Raw genomic sequence first — 8,369 nt, 5'->3', positions numbered from 1 at the left:
CTGGGGCTGGAATTCCCTCAAAACGTGCTAACTTAAAAACTGACCTATTTTAGTGTCACCTGCAATGCCGGGGGTCGGAATTCCCTCAAAACGCGCCAACTTAAAAACTCTCCTAGTCTCGTCGCTATTTTTTGTGACATTATGAGGACGACCATTCCCTTTCGCAGGCAAAAAATTGGATTTTGGGGTTTTTTTACCTCAGGGAACCCACCTACAGGCGCTCCCTCTCCCGGCCGCCCCCCCCCCGCGGCGCCGGGGGTGGGGTGGGCCGGGCGAGGGAGCGCCTGGTTTCCATGGCGACGCCGGTTGCCTCTGCCTGCCGTCAGTCACGACGGCCGGGGGCTTTGCGACAGCGGCGGTGAGGAGTCACGGCAGCCGGCGGTGTGTCAGCTGGTCGCCGCACCGGGCGAGGGAGAGCGGCGCCCGGCCACCCTCCCCACCGCCCTGGCGGGGATATAGGTGAGTGCCCGCCCGCTACCGGCAACCTTCGGGTAGCGGGTACCCTCCCCGGGGGCCGCCATGTTGTTATGCGGGAGGCGGCGGCGGCACCTGCCTGGGGGCGATGGCAGCGGCCCACAGCCCCGGCCGCATCCGCACCGGTGGTTCCTTGCGGCGGGAGGCTTCGGTGGCTTCATCTGCCTGGGCAGTGCTGGGTACCTGCTCTCCACCGTAAGGCTTGCAGGTCTCGGGCTTGTCATTTTAACAAGTTTTAACCCAAAATGCACCACCCTGCTGCGGACACTGGGCTGGTGCTTGGATGTGTCACGGGAGTCAGTAATAAGTGACCGATTATTAATGGAATGGAGAGCTCTTCCTCTGTTAATGGAAAGTTATCTGAGGAGAAACTCTTCATACAGAAATAATCCTTTGTGGGAACTTGAATTTCTTTTAATCCCAAATTTTCATTATGTCGCGGCCTTCCTAATTTATTTCCTTTTTTTGTGACAGCCATGGTATTATTGGCAGCCAGGGATATGATTTAGAGTTTGCTTTGCAACCGCTTTGGGTAACTGTCCTTCATGTGATCGTGACAGCTTTAAACAGGAAAAATATGTGTGGATTTTATGTGTCATCAAATTAAGTGCCAGAAAAACCTGCAAATGGCTTTCAAAAGTATCTCTTAACTATAATGAAGGATTTAGAGTCCCAAATTGTTAATTCTTTTTCGTGTTCTATAACCTTCTAACTATATATAGGAGTTGTGGTTTTTTGAGGGAGGTGGGATAACCAATCTTACCTTCATATGCTTTGAAATGGGGCTTTTGTAGTCATTCACGCAGCTGGGCAAGGGGCAAGCACTAATCATTCATTTGGGTCGTCGCTGTTATTACCACCTAACGATTAAGGAAGAGCTTGCATCTTAACTAGTTACTTCTCAATTTCTGTTTTGGAACACAAGTTTGTATTTGTTGAATTTAATTTTGGTCCTGAGTGTGTTGGGAAGGTTTGACAGTAATGTTTATGATTTTTTTATTTAGAACACTGTAATATGTAATGGCCAATTCAAGACGGAGCCCTGTGAGAAGTACAGTCTCGGAGTGCTTGAAATACAGCTATGTTAATGATGTAGCACTGCAGTTTGGAGATAGATGTTACGGATACCTTGACTAGGGAGACCTAGAGGTACTGGCTGCAGAGTGTTACAGGAAAGCTCCCAATTTAGGGAAAAAGCAGAGAAGACTTGAGATGATGAATTTTGAATCAACACAGTGCATGGGGATAAAAGAAGGTCAGGTGCCCATAATCTTTTAATCCTTGATCAGCATATTGAGAAGAACAGTCTGGTTTGCTAGTCGTTATTACCTGGATTGAAATCACCTTTTCACTGCACATAGATTTCCGTGTAGCCTAACAGTTTCAACCAAGTTCAAAATAGTAGGTTAGTTCTCTCCTGCAGATATGCTCAGTTCTGTTTTAATGAGTAGGGTTAGCGAGAACAGTGTGAATATTCATAGTAGTAAAGTGAAGTGTGTTGTGTTTATGAAAGTGGGGCATTGGGAAGTCCTTGCACCTCTTGCTTGTGCAGGGCTACATCAGTTCTCGCTGATACCTGTTGGGAGCTTTTTGAGTGTGTATCGGAACAAGAAAAGTTGACTGTCAAAATGAATGTAGTCCTAGTTGAAGTCCCCAGCTGCTGTCCCATTGTGTGTGTATTTGTGTGTGCATGTCCACGTGCACGGGGGTGGCACTAAAACTGCTGCTGCTGGCATCAGGAACAAATTGTTTCTTGACTGTACAGCTAAAAAAATTGATGGCATTCTTCACCTGTTTCCTTAGGATACTCGCTTAGTGGAAATAAAAAGAAGTATTTGAAAATGTATTATAAGTAGTCTTCAGCATAGTATTGCAATAATTCTATTTTTTTTATTGATAATTCAATGTTTATTTACTCAAAATTGTTTATTTCTTGTTTAAATATGTGGGTTCTGATAGTGAAAGATTTCTGCGACTCTGGCTAAAGTACTTGATTTTCTTTTCCCTGCCTCATTAATCCTTTTTCTTCATCCCCAATGGAAAAGTTCATTTGTAATTAAATTTAAAATCATCACATTTTTATAAAATGCATTGGATTATTCAAATGGAAGCCATGATGTAACAGAAATGAGCCTTTACCATAAATGTATGATTGTCTTTATGTAAATGGTTTAGGAGGGGTGTTACAATGCTTAACTAATGTCTTTTTGAATGAAAGGTTCTGTCTGTGTGAAAAATATTAGGCATAAAAATTGCCATTTGCTTGAAAATACGCAATCCACTTAAAAGGTTTGTCCTGATGTCATGGATGGCAGCCATCTCTGTACTTATTGGTAGCAAATCTGAATAATAACATAATTTAAATTCTGCTGAAAATACAGAAAATGGCATTAACATGTGGTAAACATTGATAGGGAAGGGAATGATTTATTCTTAACCTTTCTGAGTTGCTTTGAACATAAGCACAGTTACGTTTATTTAAAAGCAGATGTTTATTTGGCAGCCTTTAATGGTTCATTTTGGAGCTGTTACATACCAAGTGCGTATATGATAAAGAAACAGTCAATTCATAGATGTGGTTTTTTGGGGAGGTTCTTTCAGTGGCCACACATATCCTAAGATTAATTCTTTATGCATTTGTTCTAATTGAAATAAAAGTGTTTGGGAAGAGCTCGTCTTGGCTTTTGCTGTGCTCTGTTAAGGCAACTTACTTACCTCTTTACCTCTTCCTCTGAAGAAGCGTTCCCCGGCGCTGTGACAGAACATGGCACTGAATACTTCAGTATTCCAGGATGTTCTCAGTCTGTCTTTGGGAGACACCACTGTGACCTGCTGCATAATTTTGGTTATGCCTTTATTTATTAATTTCGGTAATGCCTTTTGGCTCTCTCTGCTGGAAGCATCTCCAGTCCTGTGTGCTTTTCTTCCTTCCTCTCCTTTAGCTTCGTTTTCTACTCGCGCAGTCTGCAACATCATTATCCCTGCTTCTTTTTAAACCTTTCCCCATATGTCTACGCACTGGGATATATGAGGGCAAGGAAATCTACCTACGCATTGGCCACAACTGCTTCTCTTTCCTGGCGCACAAGGCATGGAAATGGTACCAGCTAGAGGGCTATCTCCACTTGCTAGTGGCAGGTGTTGGAGGAAACTGGTTTTATTGTCCCAGGGCAACACGGAGGGGAAAAGTCACTCTCGCTAGCTGCTGGGCTTCCTACCGTAAATTGATTTTGTTTGGGTGCTTTTTCTGGCTGTAAAAATCCTTGTTACGGATGCTGTTGCAGGGTAAATAACTTGAGGCTTGCAAGGTTTAATGATGTCTCGAGGCTTCCAATCATGACTGAAGGTTGTTGGAAAACTTGAGGAAATTGCAAATAGAATGTTCCTGTTTCAGGAACAGTTTGTATACAGGTGGAGGAAGGCTTCTGGATTTTTTTGCCTGTCTCTTGCTGTCACTTGGAAAGATAAAAGCATATGCAAAAAGCAGACAGAAAGGAGTGCTAATCATTTTCTGAAATACTGGAATTAGTTTCCAAGCGTAAGTTGTGGCAGAAGGTAATAACCTATCTGATAAAGGCTTAGAATCCTGCTGTGGTTTGTGTGCAGACTCTTTGTTCAGGTGTTATTCTGACTTGCTGCACATGAGGTTTATTTTGTGGGCCAGATGAGGCAGAAGACCAGAAATATTACATGACTCAACCTTTAATCTGTTACAGAAACAATTGTCATAAAGCTCTCTGACCGTGCACCTGACCTCTGTTTTACACTGTCCCACCTGGTCATTCCCCTGGTTTATCTTGAACAGTGGCCTACTGTTAACTCTACAATTTTCTGTGTATCTGCCTTGTAACTTCATCATCAGACTTTGATTTGAGGTGACTGTTATGTTTGCTGATTGTAGTTTGGTTCAACAAGTTAGCTGTGAATAGTTTGTCATCACTTATTCGTCCTGAAAGTGCTAGTTAGTGTACAGAGGACTGTGGCACGATAAAAGTGTTTACGTGAGTCTCTTGGTTCAGTATTTAATATGTTGTACTTAAGAAATCAGTTTAATAGCTTTACTGAAATAGGAATTTATCCCAGATTATGAAACTTGCCTAAATACCAGCCTTAAGCTGTGCAGTCGAAGGAGTCACTCAGCTATTCTACCAGATTAGCATATTATTTTTAATTTTTTTGGATCATCTGCTAATCTAAAGAATCGCTGTCTCTTTAAACACAAAGAAGATAACTGAGATGTACATATATAACTCTAAACGGATTATATTTTGATGCTACTGCACAGAACTGTGCATGGTCTGGGGCTTCTCGGGCCAAGGGAGACACGGACTCGTCGGGATGATGAGCCTTTCCACCTGCGGTTTGGTAAGGGTACAGCGGCAAAAAAACAGACAGCTAAAATTCTTTAGTTTGAATGAACAAAAGAATGGGAGAATAGGAGACTGCGTGGGTTTGGGGTACGTATGGCATCTCTCAGGGTGCAAAGGGCCTGAAGAAGAGGGGTTTCGCTTCCACTCCTGTCCTTGGTGTCACAACTTTGCGAGGCACTGCAGGGGATGGTGGTGCCGGATTCTATGTGGCAGCTCTCGCCTCAGGAAAAGCAAATGCGAGGGTGAGAAAAGATCTTTTGTTGTGGGGCAGAGAATGAAAAAGAGCCTTTGCTTTTGTCAGGTCTTTTCAGGAAGGTCTTTTCCCATATCCCTGCATCATTTATTTATTGGCTCTTTTAAGAGAGGTAATCTGAAAGTGAAGCAAAATAAATAGAAGTGTGCTTTTATACATATATATACACACATACCCACACCCCTACAGGCATGCGGTAACACAAACTCATCCTTTTATTGTGTGTTTGGGGGAAGGAAACTGGGATTGTGGCACTTCTGGAAGTGACAAGATCAAAACGGAACGATCCCAATGAAGACAGAGGGGTATTAACTGGGAAGAACTCGACTCACTTTGACATCTCCATGTTCCAGTTCCCTTTTCTGTAAAAATAGTTTATTCTAGAGAGGTATGAGTAACTAAAGTGTGGGATTTCATTTGTAACGGTTCACAGCATGCTTTTTGACTATTTGTCAATGGCTCAGTGTGTACTTGCTACTCTAGTTTGTCATCAATGATGTAAAAAAAAAAATAAAAAAATTATTGATTGTTTACAGACAATAAGTGAGTTTGGGTTTTTGCAGGGGATGTATTCGGTGTTCGCCAGTGATAGAGGAGGGTTGTTCTTTGTAGACTGAATTCTTCAGCTGTTAAGATGAGCTTCTGGTGCTTTCTGAAAATGAAGTTTTTAATGAAGGCATTGCGGTACCATAATAAAAAACTAGAAGGAAAGAGGTAGCTTTTCTTTTTGCTCTCTCTTCCCCTAACGGTTAATATGAAATATTCTAAGAATTGTGTTTCTCTTGGGTAAAAGTTTTGAAATGTGAGTACAGAGGCCTTTAGAAAGTATTTTGCTGTTACTGTTTTTCAGTGCTTTCTCTCATGTTTTTCTGCATGGAAATATAAAATACAGTAGGTTACTTGTATGTGCTGGTACTTTTGTATGTTGTAATATTCTTCAGTTTAAGTATATATCTATAGTGCTGTCAGTTTTAAAGTACTTATAAGTAGTTTGGGTGGAAGAGCATTAAGCTGACTGAAATATTTCAAGGAACACTTTTGTGCAATTTTGAACAATTTTTGAATATTTATTCAAAACTGCAGCCATTTGCATCAGTGAAACAATCAGGTGCCACGGAAATACCGTGACTTGGTTCCTGACCTGTGAGCAATAGGAAATGAAAGGAATGAGAGGAGACTTTTTGGTTGCTTATCAGCTTTTTCAGCTTTGAAAATGTTGATGGGTTGCTCTATTAGCCGTTAAAACTTAGTTCACAGGTTGCACTGATGATCAAATGGCATTTACAGTCATGATAAAATCCCCTTGGAGGAAGTGTGGTCAAACAGGTCCTTTTGAGCTCTCTGCTACCAGCGTGACCCCTGGGCAGGGGGACCTACAAAAAGTGGCTGGTGAAAGAGTGAAATGGGTGTTCTTGTTTGGTTTGGCAATTTTTTTTTTTTTTTATTGCCTCTTTTTTTATATATTACATCTAGACACTTTATTTCTGGTTTTCACTATATTTTTATGATTATTTCGCTATAAAACAAGACTTCTTAGAGTCATAGCTCTTTAGTAAGGTCACTGTATTCTTTAATTTTTTGTACTTTTACAGTTCTGTGTTGTGGTCACCCAGACAGAACAATTGATCTCCCATTGCATAACAATTAACACTACGTTTGCAGGCATGTTTTACAGCTGCTGATTCCAGGGGAGCTCACAGTATGGTGCAGTAGATTAAACGTTTGATTGCTGGTCTTTATTTATACTTGCTCATTAAATAATAACACAATAAAATAAATAGTTGTTAATAAAGATAGTCCACTTGGATGCAAGAAATGAGTTGGCATAAAATGGCACTTGATAGTAAGTGATATTACTGTTTTACTGATACGGATTTTGTGGAAAAAATTAAAAAACCACATTCTGTGTCTCTTCCTTTCCAGCAATTTGAGGCTCGGTGGGTCCCACCGGCCCCGGGAGCGGTTTCCCAGGCAGTAACACTAAGCTGTGCATTATTCTGCTCCTGCTGCCTTCCCTTCCCCCATTTTTCCATCTACGTTAGCGGGTTCGATTGCTCGGGCCACGGAGGTAGTTCGCTCTAGGAGTACAAGCAGCATTGGTCAAAATTTAATTAAAAAAATACTTTATTGAAGAAGTTGCTTTGTAATTTTTATATAGATGAGAGATGACGTTAATTTCTGTTGAACTCCATAGCGTAGTTCAGGTTGGAGGTACAGTAAAAAGCAGTGTTGTGAAATAGACAGTATTTTTGATGCGGCAAGCACTGGTGTCAGTGTGGGAGTCACCACTGGGTAGTGTAAGATCAAAAGTCAAATCCGTGGCTGGCGTGAGGAAGATTTTTGTAGTTGCCTCGGCTTATATGGACTCTTTGTCTCAAAGGGGAGACTAAGGCTCGCGGGGTCGTTTTCAGTGGAACTGAAGATTACTCAGTGAAATTCCCACAGCAGCGTGAAGCTGGTGCTTGGGCTCCCTTGAAGAAGAAGTGGTTTGTGTGGGTTTGGCAGCGGCTGGGGTCTGATGGAGCATCGCAGGGACGCAGAGCGGGGACTGTCCTTATCGCAGCAGGGAAGGACAGTTGTAGCAAGGGCTTAGCATGACCTTTGTATTTTTTTTGGTCATAATTCATAATTTTTCCACCTCGTTTGAAATGCTGTAAACTAGGTTTACGTGTCTGAACAGATGCAAATATTGCTGGATCACTCAAGCTAGAAGAGTATGTATGTATCTATAGAAAGACAGGAAAATACACATTTTAAAAAATATTTCTTGAGTGAATTCTGCCTGTGTTTGGTGTGTTTATACTCTTCTAAATTAGAAATTCTGCTCTGGTTTGAGCCGTGGTAAGTTCAGAACATAAACCTCTCCAAGATCATACATATGGAGGATTTATTTTATTTATTTAGCACAACTGTTTTGCCCACTCGGTTATCACAAAGTGCTCCAAGCAATAACTTCCCATAACTCAAACTGGAGAGAACTGACAATACATTGCCAAGCTCAGTATAAGCAAACTCAGCTTCAGGGATCCTACATTATAGAAGCACTTAAGTGGTTGGCAAACTCAGAATGTTGCTAACAAAAACAGTGGTTTGTTTGGGTGGTTAAGTCTTGTGCTAATCTCCCTAACTGGTTTTTTTATTAGGACAACATCAGTTCCTATGATGTTTTTTTTTCTCTGTGAAGTTATGTTTCAAACATGTCTGTTGTTCTGTATTTCCCAGTCACCAAGAAAATCTTGGCTTTGTGACAGATCAAAATTTCACCATGTTAT

This window comes from Numenius arquata, chromosome Z (genome assembly GCF_964106895.1).
Source record: "Numenius arquata chromosome Z, bNumArq3.hap1.1, whole genome shotgun sequence".
Taxonomy (NCBI): Eukaryota; Metazoa; Chordata; class Aves; order Charadriiformes; family Scolopacidae; genus Numenius; species Numenius arquata.
The sequence above is the reverse complement of the archived record's forward strand: the minus strand, read 5'-3'. Positions refer to the sequence as shown.